This window comes from Vidua chalybeata, chromosome 1 (genome assembly GCF_026979565.1).
Source record: "Vidua chalybeata isolate OUT-0048 chromosome 1, bVidCha1 merged haplotype, whole genome shotgun sequence".
Lineage (NCBI taxonomy): Eukaryota > Metazoa > Chordata > Aves > Passeriformes > Viduidae > Vidua > Vidua chalybeata.
This window is the reverse complement of record NC_071530.1, coordinates 150,174,453-150,190,302: the sequence shown is the minus strand read 5'-3', so window position 1 is coordinate 150,190,302 and position 15,850 is coordinate 150,174,453. Positions and strand designations below refer to the sequence as shown.

General features: G+C 43.1%; 1 protein-coding gene across 16 annotated transcripts in view; it reads left to right on the top strand.

The window, feature by feature from the left end:
• The window catches only part of TSNARE1 (t-SNARE domain containing 1), a 456,023-nt gene that overhangs the window by 287,999 nt on the left and 152,174 nt on the right, over positions 1–15,850 (top strand). The window contains exons 13-14 of one of the 16 annotated variants that reach the window (XR_008430352.1): positions 10,368–10,567; positions 10,761–10,789. The exons of the other annotated variants lie outside the window; for them this stretch is intronic. The gene's annotated coding sequence lies outside the window, so the exon portion shown is untranslated. Of the gene's footprint in view, positions 1–10,367; positions 10,568–10,760; positions 10,790–15,850 lie in introns of those variants that run through there. 16 annotated transcript variants of the gene reach the window in all.

Below are 15,850 nucleotides of genomic sequence, written 5' to 3'. Positions count from 1 at the left end.
CCCTTAGAAAATAACTTGTTACGTGAAGTCTAAAGTGAAACTGGAATGAATTTAATGCTTGACCTGACTGTAGAGCTGATTGCAAAGCTGCAAATGAGTTAATGATGACTTTGGCTAAGAAGGTCAAAAAGGAGTCAGGCAGAAAATGAATGAAGCACAGTCTAAAGGCTCTGCTTTCTTCAGCCAGCAGGAGCTGCTGAAATAGCCTGCCCAGACAGGAAGCCCTTTTTTCCTCAGATAGGTTCATCAGGACAAAGATAAAGCCAATTTTAGCAAGGAAACCCCTGCCAAGGGCATAAATATGAACTGATTGGTGTACGTGAGAAAACAGAGTCTCTCTTGCGCTTGAAACAAGCCCATAGTGACAAATATCACTTACAAAACTTTGTCTGCTGAAGGAAATGTGCAATCCAGATCTCCTGTGGAGCACAGGGAACTGTCCTGTGCCCTACTGGATGTGGATCACCAGAAAAACATGTGTAAACCTGTGGAGTCTTTGCTTCTTTTCTGCCAGGGCTGGGATTTAATTCACGAGATGTTATTTCTTGTTCGGACTCAGATGATTATTAGTTCTTACCTCCGTTACAGTCTCACAGACTGTGAGTTCTACAGCACTTCACTCTAATAAACTAAAAATGGAGACTATCTCTCCTTCTACAGGGCCTTTTGAGGATAAACTGTCCAATTAAGAAATGTCACCTAAATTATTTTTACTTTTAACCCAATAACCAAGCACCCATGGCCCGCAATGTAGACTTTTTTGTTCAATTACACAAAACCGCCCAAACCCATGGAGAAGAAGGTAAAGAAGGACAGGCCTCCTCCCTAAAACCTCCATCTTGCTTTCTGTATATTACTGTATTCTAAAACCTTAAACTCTAAGTTTTCCACCCTGTGATATTACACACTTCTACTCAAACTCCACACCCATAATCCCAGTTCTGTCATTCAATTTTGGAAGCCTTCTCCACGGCCTCAGGTCAAATGCAACGTTCTCTTGGGGGTCACTGCCTGTCAGCACAGGAAGTCTAAAATTCTCAGCAGCCAGGGTTCCAACATAAACCCAGCCCACTCTCTGTCACCATGAATAGAAAACGAGGTGACATTTTTGTCCCTTCCACTGCTGGCCTGCTGGCCTGGGCTGGTCAAGTTGCATGTGATGCCGTATGTGTTGTGTGCCACAATATCTGCTCATCTTACACCCAAAGGGACAGTCCCCATGGTGGGACAGGAAGGGCCCTGGTGCCACAGCCCTCAGAGATGCTGTAGGGAGGAAGTCTGATGCCCCTTGCCTACATTTGGATGATGCAGTGTGAGTGCAGGTCATCTTTCCTGGTGGCTTGCCTGGTTTTGGATGCCTTGGAAATATCTGGGATGGGTTTGGGAGAGCGATCAGCCAGATGGCCCTGTGGGTGAGCTGCTTTTAAGGGACCTGCCAGAGCTTTACACGCTCCAAATTCCATCTGGCTCATCTGTGCTGCTCAGGGACCAAAGGCACAAACTGTTTCCTAAATCTTACTGAGCAGTTTTCCTTCTTATGTTAAACTGCTAATTCATGGGTATGTTTGCTTGTTACTTATGTCACAGTGTGATTATCCTGCAAATGCAGGCTGGCTTACAAACATTTGTTATTTATTGCTGTTTATACATATATAAATGTGTGTGTGTGTGTGTGTGTGTGTGTGTATGCAGTATTTTTATTAGCCAATGTAGTGTTTTTATTAGTCTATCAACAAATGTATACATAAATTGGGAAATCAGAAATGTCAACACCGTTGAAACATTTGAGTTTAGGACCTTCTGTAGAACTTAATGGAGGGATTTCTGTCAGGAATAACGATTCAGTGGCTGGCTATTTAGCACAATGTTTGCATGTAACCCATGCAGTCACTTCAACAATACAACTTGGAGAACCAGTCCCAACCTTCACATTAACATAACAAAGAACCAGTAAATAGTTTTTACTTAGTTACTCGAAAATAAGACATTTAGGTTCCCTGAAATGATAGAAATGTTAAAAATATATATATAATTATCTTCACAAGAAGCTCCTTTGTCTGCATTTTAAATTTGGTAAGGTGCTCCTTCCTCTTGAGATGTGTGTGCTAACAGCAGTGTTTTATTACTCTGAGTCAATTCTCATGTGCCCCATCTAAACTCTAAAAGATTAGTGGGAGCTGTCAGAGCTTCGGAACATGCATATATACATGCATATATATATAAGCAGATTTTTTTATCTTTCATTTTAAATTATAATTGGAAAATAATTGTTTCTGCTTAAACTTATTTTTACTACAAGTCACAGTTAAGCTGGGTCAGTGCATTATCTGTGGGAACACATGAGGTCAAAATGCAGATGAAAGCAATAATAGTTGAATATTGATACAAAAAGAATTGAATATTGATACAATACAAAATGTATTGATACATCTTTTTCCACATGAAAACCCTGTTGGTCACAGAAGTGTGACAATTTTGACTTTTTTATCCTACTTTCACTAGAAAATCTGAGTTTGAAAAATTACTAAGAGGCAAACAAATGTGGCAGGGTGAAGCCAGTAGAATTTGTCTCCTGCACTGGTCCTGCTTCCATGCCTTTCTTTTCAGTGAGGGTCTCATTTCTCTTGGGCCTTGAGCAGGAATGACAACTCCTGCCATTAATACCAACAGCCCAGATTTGCCTCTTGAAATTTTCTTTTCCCTGCCCCCAGAGAAAATGATTCATCCCACCCATCTCAAGACACCAATTTTAACTTGGGTCAGACTGCCCTCTGGAAGAGAGAGATTTATTGGACCAGATATGAGTGTTTTTGGTGGTGGTGTGTGTTTAAGTGTCCAAACCTCCTTTCCATGATACATGGGGAGGAATTGCTTTCAGCACATTTTGTCTCATCTCACAGGAGTTGACTGACATAGGTAGGTCTGCTGGCTGCCTCTTAGGACAAGTTTGTTCTCTCCTTTGGCCATCAAATTGAGATTATATAAATTATAATATGAATATTCAATGGAAAATTAATTCCACCTGTCTCTTTATTGGGAAAAAAAGGAATATCTAGACACCCAGCCTACCCTTGAGGTTAGTTTAGGTGGGCTAGACATCACACTAAAGGGATGGCTGCGTGGAGATGAGCACTTTTACTTTGCTCAGAGCTTCCTGCAGGTAGATTGAGAGGAAGGAGAAGAAACTAATGCAGACTCCATGGCTACATATTAAACCAGTTGCTCTTTTTTTTTTTTATGCAAAGTTTGGCCTAAGTTCAGCTTGGCCTCACTGACTGAAGGACTCTGTGTGCTGACTGCTGGAGCGAATTTGTTTTGGAAGAGCTGCTTGTGTTGCTCTGATTAATGCTGGTTGCTTTCCTTCTCTATATCCTCTGTGGAAGTCAAGCTAATTTGGATTCACTGGCATTGCAAAGGCAAACAGCAGTTCACTGACTCACTTGTGTTGTCTAAGAACAATGAGTTTTTTTCCAGTAACGAAGCAATTCCTGGGTCTGGCTTTCATGGGTACACAGAGGGGCAGTTTGAAGGCTGGAGCTCTGAGGAAAAAAAGCCTCATAAATCTGTGATATTTGCAGAGATCTTATTGCCTGGGGACCACTGATAAGGGACTGTCTTCAACTTTTGCTCAAATAACTCATTGGTATTTTAACAACAAAAGAAAATTTGAGCTTCAAAAATCACCTTCTCAGAGGCATTGAATTGTTTTGGTGTGGTAGCCTCTCAAAGCACTTGTTGCTTATAAATATTGTGACAATGAAGATCATCTCCTCCTCTTCCCTACGGTTATGCTCTAAGACCTTGTCTTTTGCTGCCACTAAAAAATTTTAAACTTAGTTTTATAATTAAGAGCCAACTGGCATCATAATTGCACCCTGGCCTGTGCAGCAGTCATCCAGAAACTGCAAAGCCATGGGGGACCAGCGTGGTTGGATTATCTTGATGCAAGCTGAGGCCATTTCCCCTTAACCTGTCACTTTTTACCTGGGAGAAGAGACTGACCCCCCACATGGTTACACCTTCCTTTCAGAGAGTAGTAAAGAGCAAGAAGGTTCTCCCTGAGCCTCCTTTTCTCCAGGCTGAGCCCCCTCAGCTCCCTCAGCTGCATAATCTGGATTCCTCAGTTCCAGAAAGACACTGAGGTGCTGGAGCATGGTCAGAGAAGGGCAACAGAGCTGGGGAAGGGTGTGTGTGAGAAATGGCTGAAGGAGAATTTCTGCATGAAAGAGTCTGTCAAACATTGGAACAGGGAGGTGGTGGAATCACCATCCCTAGAGATGTTCAAGAAAGGACTGGATGTGGCACTTAGATGACAAGGTGGTGATTAGTCAAGGGCTGGATTCGATGTGCTTGGAGGTCTTTCCCAACTTAAACAACCCTGTAATTCCATAATTCTGCGATCTCCTGGGACGAGAAAAGGCTGGGTGCTCACGTGGCAGATTTGTGACAGAGATGTGACATCACGTAAACAATCAACCTGGTGTTGCTGTTTGTCCGTGTCTGTCACCATGGTGAGCGTGGCTGAGTTTGCAGCTCCTCTGGATAATTAGCACTTGGAAGTTTCATTTGGGGGATTACAGAGCTATTCTTTGTCCTTTTTCACAGTTCCTGCCTGTGAAATTGATGGCAGCTGAATTAAAGCTGCAGTAGGAACTCGGGGCTCTGTAAGGACTCCAAGCAAAAGCCATTAATGAAGTGACTGTTTACTTACATGACTGAGCCTGAATTCTCCTCTTCAGCAGAAGAAAGAAACTTTGCCAACATACAGAGTCTTCATGGTTTTGTACCATGAACTCCAGTTAGGAAAAGAAATTTGCTTGAATCTCTCAAACTAATTTGCAGACCCTCTCCACTTTCTGTCTCTCAGTCTGTAGCAACGCATTCACACCAGTTCAGTTCAGGAACCTCTGCCTGGGGTTTCCCACTCAGACTAAATTTCTTCAACTTCAAAACAATTTCTCCCTCATAGCACTTGCTTTAATTTCACCCCTTCCACCTCCCATTAAGCCATATTTTTTTCATTTTTTGTTGCCAATTGCAACCTCCCAGTCCTCCCCTGCTGAAGCATGGCTGCCAGCACCACTGCTGCCTCAAGAATTCCATTCCCTTATAATGATACCACTAATCTGCTTGCCCAGGCTGCTCAAAACCTCACACATGCAGATGTTTGCCTGTATTTCCTGAGAGATGTGCCCCAGTGTGGTTTGTATTGCTACAGAGCCTTGAAGTGACCCCTTTGATGCCGCAGGCCTGCCCCTTCCTTCAGTCTTCCTTGGTCTGGGCAGCAAGCAGAGCTGTCTGGATGTGATGATACTGAATCACAGAATCATTTAGTTTGGACAAAGCTACTAAGATTATCCAGTCCAACCATGAACCCAGCACTGCCAGGTCCACCACTAAACCATGGGCCCCAAATGCCACATCTTGGTGTTCTTTTAAATGCCTCCAGGGCTGGTCACTCCACCAATTCCTTGGGCAGCCTGTTCCAGTGGTTAACAACCCTTTCAGTGAAGATTTTTTTCCTCATATCTGATCTAAATCTCCCCTGGCACATCTTGAGGCCATTTCCCCTTAACCTGTCACTTTTTACCTGGGAGAAGAGACTGACCCCCACCTGGCTACCCCTTCCTTTCAGGGAGCTGTAGAGAGTAAGAAGGTCCTCCCTGAGCCTTCTTTTCTCCAGGCTGAGCCACTCCAGCTCCCTCAGCTGCTCCTCATCATGATGCCTCAGGTTTTAGCTTTTATATTTTTCAGATTCTGTGCTGCTTTAGCATGTGGGTCTGGGCTTCATATTAGGGAATGATGAGCTCTCTTCACAGAGTAGGGAGACAAAACAATTCCTTCTCTAGCTGGGGACCAAGGACAAATGATAGAAATCTCAGGCCCAAGAGCATAAACAATGTGGACTGACGAGAGGAAAACAAGAAGGATGGGACTTCATAAGCTAAAGCTGTAATTGGACAATTAACTGCTATATGCTAATGGACCAAAACTTAGAAAAGTGTGAGACCCCATGACCGGTCATCCATTTTGTGACCATTTTGGGTTCATCTTGGGTGTAGCCCTGGCTGGGCTCTTATATAACCCAAAGTGTATCCATTGAGGCTTTTTAATAAACCCCTACTTTATTTTTTAACTCTGTCCAGCCTCTGTTCTAGGTCAGCCTTCTCAAGGCATCATTCAGACTCGTGCTCTAGACCCTTCACCAGCAGCAGTTGGTTGGAATAAAACTCCTGCCTCCTTTTTTCCTTGCTCCCTATAAACAGCAGGCTGAGTTTTCAGATTGTAGAGTGCTTTATTTTGAAGCAGCTTCTGTCTTTGCCTGCTTTTTTACTGTATTTTTATGTAGCCATTTACAAAACAGCTGCTTTCCGTGGGAAGTGGTGTTGGAGTCAGCGCCAGTCCGTGTGATAAATGAACTGTGTGAATCCAGCAACTTAACCTCAGCAAGGTCTGAGCCACAATATTTATTTAAAACTCTCTTTGTTTTCTATAAATAATGGATCTGTGTGATCAAATATTTATTAAGAAAGGGGTTGTTTAGAGCTTTTGGATGTTGTGTGTTCCTGTGTGTAAAGGTAAAATCTTTCAAGCTGTTTTTAATCACAGCAGAACATCTCTTCATTTGTGCTATCCAAAAGGGGGAGATGCCTGATCCAAGTAGTATATTAGTTGTTTTTTTGTTTGTTTGTTTTTTTTCTCTTTATTATAAAACACCAACTGTGAAATTTTTGGGAGAAAAAAGAAAATTATCCGCTGTGAGCTCATTTTTTATTTAAGCACAAACGTTCAAGGAGGAAGTGGAAGGGGCATGAGTGGAGAAGGGAAGGAATCCAGAGGAGGCCATGAAGATGATTTGAGGAATGGAGCACCTCTCCTGTGAGGAAAGGCTGAGAGAATTGTGATTGTTCAGCCTGGAGAAGGGAGGACTCCAGGGTAAACTTCTTGTGGCCTTTAAGGTACATGGAGGGGGATACAAGAAGTCTGGAGAGGAACTTTTACAAGGACAGAGTCATAAGACAATGGGGAATGGCTTTAAAGTGACAGATTGCATGTTTATATTGGATAATAGGAAGAAATTCTTCCCTGTGAGGGTGGTGAGGCCCTGGCACAGGTTGCCCAGAGACGCTGTGGCTGCTCCATCCCTGGAATTGCCCAAGGCCAGGTTGGATGGGGCTTGGAGCAACCTGGGATAGAGGAAGGTGTCCCTGCCCATGGCAGGGGGTTGGAATGAGATGATCTTTAAGGTCCCCCCTGACCCAAACCATTCTGTGATTTGGTGTGATATGAAAGACTTGGGAGCAAGTTTAGTGGTGAGCCATTTGTGATCAATCTGTTTTCTCTGGTGAGAAGATGAGTAGGTAGGACACAGATTTTACTGACTCTTCACCTCAGTAGAATGCAGCTCTGGGATGGTTCCAAGTCAAGAATATCAGTTACACTGATTATGGTGGCCTGCATTCAGTATTTCAAAGGCAAGAATTTTCTATTTTGAAAGCTCTGAGCAAGTCTAATCTGTGACAAGTGAGAGATGGCAGAAGGAAATCACAGACTGTCTTTTGTTTTTCTAATTCATTTGTTTAATAGAATGTCTTTCTAGGGTACAATTTCATTTTGAGGGGTCAGAGATTAAAAAGCAATTTTCCCTTGCTAGCAGCAGCATAAACTAGTGAGTTACAATTCTCTTAATGGCCTCATTTAACAGAGGAGTGAATGGAAATCCTTGGTTACTGACTGGAAAACCACACTTAGACTCATCTTTGTACCCAGTGGCAGCACATATAATAAATTGCCCTGCTCAAAGGTCAAAGCTTTGAGAAATTGTATTAAACTTCCCTCTTAATGGGCTAGAGATACCAAGGAGTTAGGAGTATTATCTCTGGAGATGCATACCTAACTGGGATCCATGGAAATGAGGAACAGAATTTAAGCATCCTTGAGTCCCAGCTGTGTAGCCTGAAGTGTTATTGCACTGGGCTGTGAGCTTGTCACATCTCATCAAGCAGCAGAATGGTCGAGCTTGGTCAGTGTTTGCACTGGAAACCTCTGCTGAAAATCTAAAATCTGCACATGCAGGCAGCAGTGTTCTCCTGCTCAGTGCAGGGACACTGTCCAGGCAGTGCCACCATTCCTCAAGTATTTCCTGTAATGTCACTAAAGTGTCAATGAGTCAGAGGAGGCCACAGAGATGCTCAGAGGGTTGGAGACCCTCTGCTCTGGGGCCAGGCTGGGATAGGAGGAGAGGAGAGGGAGAGGGAGAGGGAGAGGGAGAGGGAGAGGGAGAGGGAGAGGGAGAGGGAGAGGGAGAGGGAGAGGGAGAGGGAGAGGGAGAGGGAGAGGGAGAGGGAGAGGGAGAGTCTAGGGGGACCTTAGAGCCCCTTCCAGTGCCTAAAGAGAATGGAAAGGAAATCTGGAGAGGGAATATTAAGAAGGGCCTGGAGTAGAAGGACAAGGGGCAATGGCTTTGAACTGAAAAAGGGTCAATTTCTATTAGATGTAAGGATGAAATTCTTCACTATGAGAGTGAAGGCCGTGGCACATATCACCCAGAGAAGCTGTGGCTGCCCCATCCCTGGAAGTGTCCAAGGCCAGGTTGGATGGGGCTTGGAGTAACCTGGGATAGTGGAAGGTGTCCCTGCCCATGGTGGGGGGGTTGGAATGAGATGATCTTTGAAGTCCCTCTCAACCCAAACCATTGGGTGACTCTAAAGATGCCACATTGGTTTTCAAAGCCACGGTGAAACTAGTAGTTGAATTCTACTGTGGGGATTTATATTCCAGTTTCTGTGTCTTGATTTTTAACTTGATATACTTGATGAGCACCAGTTTAGCAGTCCACCTTTCCACAGGGACAGTGTAAGTGACCTGCAGTTAGTACGGTGTCATCTCATCAGACTTGGTACTTAAAATTTAGGCAGCTGGAAGAAAACAGGCTAAGCTTCCTTTCCCACACCTCTGGAAGATTATTCATCCTGTTTCTCTTGGATATTGTACCTCAGTCTGTGATGAACAGTGCCCAGGAGGTGAACATCTTGCTTTCATGCTGACAGACAAGTACCTCCAAAAAACCACTTTATTAATAGACAGTGAGAGTTTGGTTTCTTTGCCTAAAAACTAATATTTAGTATCCCTTTGTGCTGAGTAGGGAATCCTGCTGCCCTTCTGGCTTCTGCTATGGAAGGCTGTTGTTCCTCCCCAAACCACTTTCACCTGTGTTAGCTGTGTTTAAATGCTGCAAAGAACCTGGGGCATCTCCAATGGTCGGGAAGTAGCTGAGAAAAGTAAATGCTTATTCCCCTGTTGTGCTTTAATAACTGTATTGATCATGAAGGGAAAATGATATGTAAGGAGAAAAAAGCTACAGAAAATGAAATTGCTTTTATTTCCATTTTGACGAAGCCTGGAAGCACTTTAATCAAAGGTGTTTTCCATATTCCTGAAAGAAATCACAGGCCTGGTAGGACACCTTTGTAGCACAGCTCTGGGGTCGTGGCCTGGCACTATCAGAAGTGGAAAATGGGAATTGTTAAGTTCAACTTGTGCTCAAGAGGAGAAAAGAGAGTCAATTATAGCCTTTCTAAATCTGACTTCAGCAACACACAAAGCTCTTAGAAACATTTTGAAATGAGGAATGAAAAGCAAGGAGTTCTGCGCAGGGTGGGACAATTTGGGATTTCATTTCACTTTGAAAGGGTCATTGCATATGTCTCTTTGTGAGGAGAAAGGATTTCCTTAGACAAAGAGGCATTTGACTTCTTGGTCTTCAGAGAAATATTATCTACAATTCTATCACGTGAGGGCTGTCCTTGTTTAGAAGATTCATAGGAGAAGCTTGTTCTTGCATGGCCAGCTCTAATGTCTCTTAATTTTGTTCTGCCTCACACCCTGTTATAAGTTCAGCATTGTCAGCTCAAGCCTTTGGCAAGATTCAGTCATTCCTAAATTCCCTGCTGGGGAATTAAGGGATTAAGGTTTTCTGTGGAATGCATTTAGGAGACTAGGGAACATCTGCAGGAACCTGCTCCTCTTCGTAAAGCACAACTTCATTTTTACTTTTTTTTTTTTAAGATGACTCTAGGAAAAACAATTTACAAGGTGGGTCGAAAATTCATTATGATTTTTATGTCACAGTAAGTGCTGCATTTGATCCATTTTTAGTGGGCTTGGGTCTATTCTTCATAGTTTTTTGTTTTTTTCTAGTGAGCCACAACGTATCATTCTTCCTTTTTACAGACAACAGTGCTGTCTATTTACAAGAAACAATTCTTGCATCAGTTATTTTTACTGTAGAAGACATTTTTCTTACACAGACCTGAAGCATATAAAAAGTAAAATAAACTCTATTTGTATTTATCTTTCCTCTTTAGAGTCCATCCCAATGGATATTATCCTTTTTCGGAAACATTTTTTTTGGTTAAGAGTTTAAAGAAAAGGGAATAATCTGTAACTTCATGCTTTCAATGATGTCAAAGGTACATTAATGGAAGGAGAATAGAGCGTTATCCACTATACAGATCACATTTGCTGATTTAATAGTACTGGGGAGAATTCATGAGCGTGAAGGTAAGTTTATTTTTTTTCTAAGCAGAGAAATCTTAAATTCTATTCACAGTCCCAAGCTTTCCCTGACTCTTCCCAGCTGTGCCTTTAAAAAGGGTTTATTACTGAATATTGAGTGGTATAAGGATGCTAATCTTGCTCTAGTTTGAGGGATTGCAATCTTGTTAATACTAGGCCATATTTCTCCCCATCCAGGCAAGATTTTAAATAGATCTGAAACTAGTGAAGAAACAATTAAACCTAATTTTTGGTGACTATCAGCATGTCTTCCTTACATCTCAAGAAGAAGAAAATCCAAGTGCTACTTTTCTTTGCCACAAGCAATGAGCATGAACATGGAATTCATTACAGCTCAGCTGATGCATGAGGTGGGACCCATCTCAACTCATTTTGGGTATATCCAAATCAGGAATTAATCACTGGCTGTGTGGCCCAGGTGCCCTACATCCCCACTAGAGATCTAGGAAGCAATTTGATTTCATATGGCTGCTGAAAGATGGGATCAGTGATGCCATAGGATCCCCGAGACTATGGGGTCTGTACCAGCCCCAAACGTGGCCTGTGCCCTATCCCTCAGGTCTGTGTGGATGTGCCAGATCCCACAGGGCAGCTCATATCCAGATGTTTGTCTTTATGTGGGAGTGAGCCACACTGAGTAGGAGAGATCCCATTGCAGGGCAGTTTATTATGCCTGGGTTGAGAACACAAGCTTTAGTTTCCTTAAAAATGAATTCTCTAATTAATTTTACTCGAATGCAGCTTTAATTAATTTAATTCTCTATTAAATTAATTAATCCTTAAGTGGCTTTTGTGTGAGTGTTCATAACATTAGAAGAGGGCACTTTAATCTTCTGTCTGGGGCTGGGCACTGCCTTTGAGGCACGGGGCAGTTACTGAGGGCATGGGAAAGCAGCAGGAGTGATCCGAGAGCTGCTGAGCCAGGCTGCAGAGGAAAGATTACAAAAAGAGTTGCTTAAGCTGAAAGAGAAAAGATAGAGTTGAAGATAAAGGTGTCTTGGTACATAAAAGTCTGCTGCAAGGAGGAAAAGAATAATCACTGCTTTTTTTTTTTTTTTTTTTTTTTTTGTTGTTGTTGTTGTTTATTACAGTTGGGAAGAACAAGAAGTAATGGACTTAAGTTGCAGCAGGAAAGAATCAGGGTTGATATAAAGAAAAGCTGTTTAATGATAAGGAGATTGAAATACTTCCTGGGGAGACTTTAGAGTCTCTAGCACTGGGTATCTGTAACAGTATCTAGTGAAATGTATTTCAGGAATGGTGTTTGTATAATTGCTTTTACTGTTGCCTGTCAGATCACGCTGCAAGGTCCAGTGTAAACAGGACATGTTCATATTGTATCACAAACCATCATTATCTAATCAGAAAATGCTGCAGCTGTAAATCATTCTTTGATTTTCATTCTCATCCTCTCCTCGTCCCCTGCCTTCTCCTCTCCAAAGTTCCTGTTAGGAAACTGCTTTAGGGGCCAAAATTGCTGATTTAGTTTGACAAAGGTGATGAGATTCAGTGTTTTCTGTCAGCTCTGCTTAGACTGGGTGTTGGGGAAAAATCATAGAATCATGGAATGGCTTTAGTTGGAAGGGACCTTAAAAATCATCCAGTTCCATATCCCTGCCTTGGTCAGGGACACCTTCCACTATCCCAGGTTGCTCCAAGCCCCATCCAGCCTGGCCTTGAACACTTCCAGGGATGAGGAAGCCACAGCAGCAGCCTGTGCCAGGGCCTCACCACCCTCACAGGGAAGAATTTCTGCCTAACATCTCATCCTCATCTACATCTACCCTCCTTCAGCTTAAAGCTATTAAATCCCATGAATCACTTTATCCCAGTATTTTCTACATGGTTTCCAGGTGTCCCAGATTTGTTCTCCAAGTTATTTCCACAGAATTGTAGTCAATAAAGTCATGGTGGGTGTCCTCAGCCCTTTGGATGAAGCAGCTGAGCCACACAGGCATTGATTTGACATTTGTGGGAGCTGGCATTGTAGTCTCTTTTAAGGGTAACAGATAATCACCACATTTCACTTTAACAAGCTGTTGGAATTCTGAGTTCTGGTTATGTTTGATTAGCATCAGGGCTAGAAAATAAGGAGGATTTATAGTACGAGGGAAAATGAATGTGATGGTAGAATTCAGGAGGGAATGGATCCCTACTGCTGAATTAAATAAGGCCAGGGGCTGTCCTGTGAATCCAAGGCCTGGTTATGTCCTCATGATTAAATTATGAAATAGAAACATAGAATGGTTTGGGTTGAAAGTGACCTTTAAACGTCACCTAATCCAGCTCCCTGCAATGAGCAGGGACATCTCCTGTGCAGAAAGAGGACAGCATCCAAACACTCCTCTGGGAATGGCCCCTGCCACGTGCTACACAGGACCTGGGTCATTCCTTGGGAGAGCAGGACAAAGCTGCACCCAACAGAATGCATGAATGATGAAGAGTCACCATTTGTGGCTCTGCCTCATCCCTCTTCGAGTTATGAGTACAGAAGCAGCTGATTTGTTCCAAAATCTGTGCACAGACACTGTTTGCTTATTTTCCCCTTGCCCCAGGGTTTTGTATGACCATAATTTAGGCCAGGTCTGAGACACACCCTGCCGCATCCTTGCATTACAGAGCTGTGAGATGCCTCCATGGGAGCAGCACTTCTTTTCTTGGGAGATAAACTGAAATTGAGTCCCTTGCTCTTGGTCCCTTCCTGAGCTGTCATTACTCTGCCCCTCTTGCCCATGCACTATGCTGAACCTGACCCAACTCACTCATTTTTCACTCTGTCTTCGCCTTGGATCTCCTTTATTTCCTCTCTGGAGGTCCCTGACCCTTGGGCTGACCCTGACTTTTGTCACTGGACCTGCTCTGCTCCTGCTCAGGTGCTGTGGGACTGAGCCCTTGATGGTGAGGGTGCTGCCCCAGCTCCCCTTCCTGTCACCCCCTTTCCTGGTTTGCCCTCCCTGGAAGAGCAGCTTGGGCTTGCAGCTCCCTGGAAACTCAAAATAAAAATTCTCTCAGGGGTCCATAAACTTAAACACTTTGAATGGTTTTTGGGAAAGATGAGCCCAGTGTTCACCAGCTCTGGTAGCTGTGCTGTGAGTCACGAGAAACCTGAATTTTATTTCTGATGGTCCAGTCAGAGATGAACTTGGTGCGCCCCTTGTTCGATTCAGTGCTTTTTTGTTTTGTCTTATTCTGTTGTTTTTTTGGGGACATATTTATAAATAGAAGAAACATTTTTTGACCCATAAATTTTGAAATAGTTGCTGTGTGATCAGTGGGGATATTGAATAGCTTTACTACTGATGCTACTTTTCCACAGCCAAAAGGAATTCTTAATTTGATAAGACAGCGGGTTTTTTGGTGCTAAAAGAGATAATAGAGTCAAAATGAAGAGGAGACTGAAGCGCTACTTGGACCCTTGGGCTTTGATAGAGACTAATCCCAAATAACAAATGGAAACAAATCTTTTCCACCATGATCACAAAGGTGATGGTCATTAATTGTCTGAAAGCCTCTATAAATGGCAACGAGAATTCACAACTTTTAGGAGCAGATATGCTGGAGGACAAAGGAGAGATGGCATATTTCTGTACCCACCTGGAAATTCACTGTAAAGAGAAAAAGAATTCTGAATATAGGTACTGCTTGCATAAAGCTGAATTGTGTTGGCAGGGAAGACATTGAATTCTGGGTATTGCATTTAGAGAGGATTTAAACATAGCAGAGGATCAGCAGCAAGCCATAAAGTAAGACCTGAAAGTCCAAGGATTTGGAAATGAGAGCAGCATGCCCAAGACCAGGCAGCAGATTGATCTATGCAGCAGGAAATGAGAGCACAGCACAGAGAAATACAAAGCAGCAGAACGATGTGACAGACAAAGTCGAGCTTACTTTTAATTTCTTTTTTTTTAATTTAAGTTGCTCTCTAAATATTTGGAGTGCTTTCCAGCATGCTCTGAAAGAACCACCAAGTCATAGCCTGCTTTGGGTGTCATTGCCTTGAATCTGGAGAATCATCGTGGAATTGGGACAGGAATAATCTGGTAGAAAGAAAGAAGAACACACCCCTGATTCTGACCGTGCTGCTTCTGCACCAGCTGAGGGATGATGTCTGCTCTCCCCAGCCCCAGAGGTCGTGAAATGCCTGCTGTGCCTGCTGGCTGTGGCACTCAGCCTGCTGCATCAATGGCCATTGCCATAAACACACAGTGGACACCAGGAATTGGATTACATCTCCAACATATTCCCCAGCCTTTTCCAGCAGCACTGCCTTCAGTGACAGGCAGCGTGGGTGTTGTTTTATTGCTTTTTCCCTGGTCTTCCTTGCATTTTAGCATCCAAAGCTGGTTAGGATTGAACAACAGAAAGAAGTTGTTGAATTGGTGTCGTCCAGCAGATCAAACAATCCTGGTGTCCCTGCTTTGTTTGCATCAATGAATAAAATGTTGGCCCCTGTGCAGCCATCCACAGATGGCTCTTCAGAGAGAAACAGGCATAAACTTGTAAAGTTTTGCCTCCTGGCTGGAGTTTTTGTGGTCCATCTTCTAAATGCAGTTCCAATCCCTGAAGACCAGGGAAGGAGTCAGCAGAATTTCTTGATAATAAAATCAAAACAAAATTATTTCAGCTCTATTGATGGAGAGCAATAAGAAAAGGACTCGCCTCCAGAAGGTGGAAGGGAAGACTTATTTTTCACAGAATTGCAGAGTCGTTGAGGTTGGAAAATACCTCAAGATCACTGAGTCCAACCTTTGACCAATCACCACCTTGCCCACTAAACCCTATCAGAAAGTGCCACATCTGCTCATCTGTTGAAGACTTCCAGGGATGGTGGCTCCACCACTTTCCTGGGCAGCCTGTTCCAATGTTTAACCACTCTTTCAGTGAAGACTTTTTTTCTTAATATCCAACCTACATCTTCTCTGGCATGACTTGAGGCTGTTTTCCATTGTCCTAACTGCCTGGGAGAAAAGGCTGATCCCAAGTTGCTGAACTTACCTGAAGCAAGATGAAAGATGGGGAGGGATATGTCAGGGGTAGAGCAGCATCAGGAAATTACCTGAATAACCTGAAAAATCTGTGCAGCTTCAACTGTAACAGCACACCAGACAACAACTTGTATTAGAAGAGCTTCAGCACAGGTCCCCAAAACTCCCCAACCTCAGAATCACAAAATTAAATAGTCTGGAGATCCTCAAATCCAGCCTATCACAAAACACCACCTTGTCAACCAGACAATGGCTCTGAGTGCCACATTCAGGCTTTCCTTAAACAC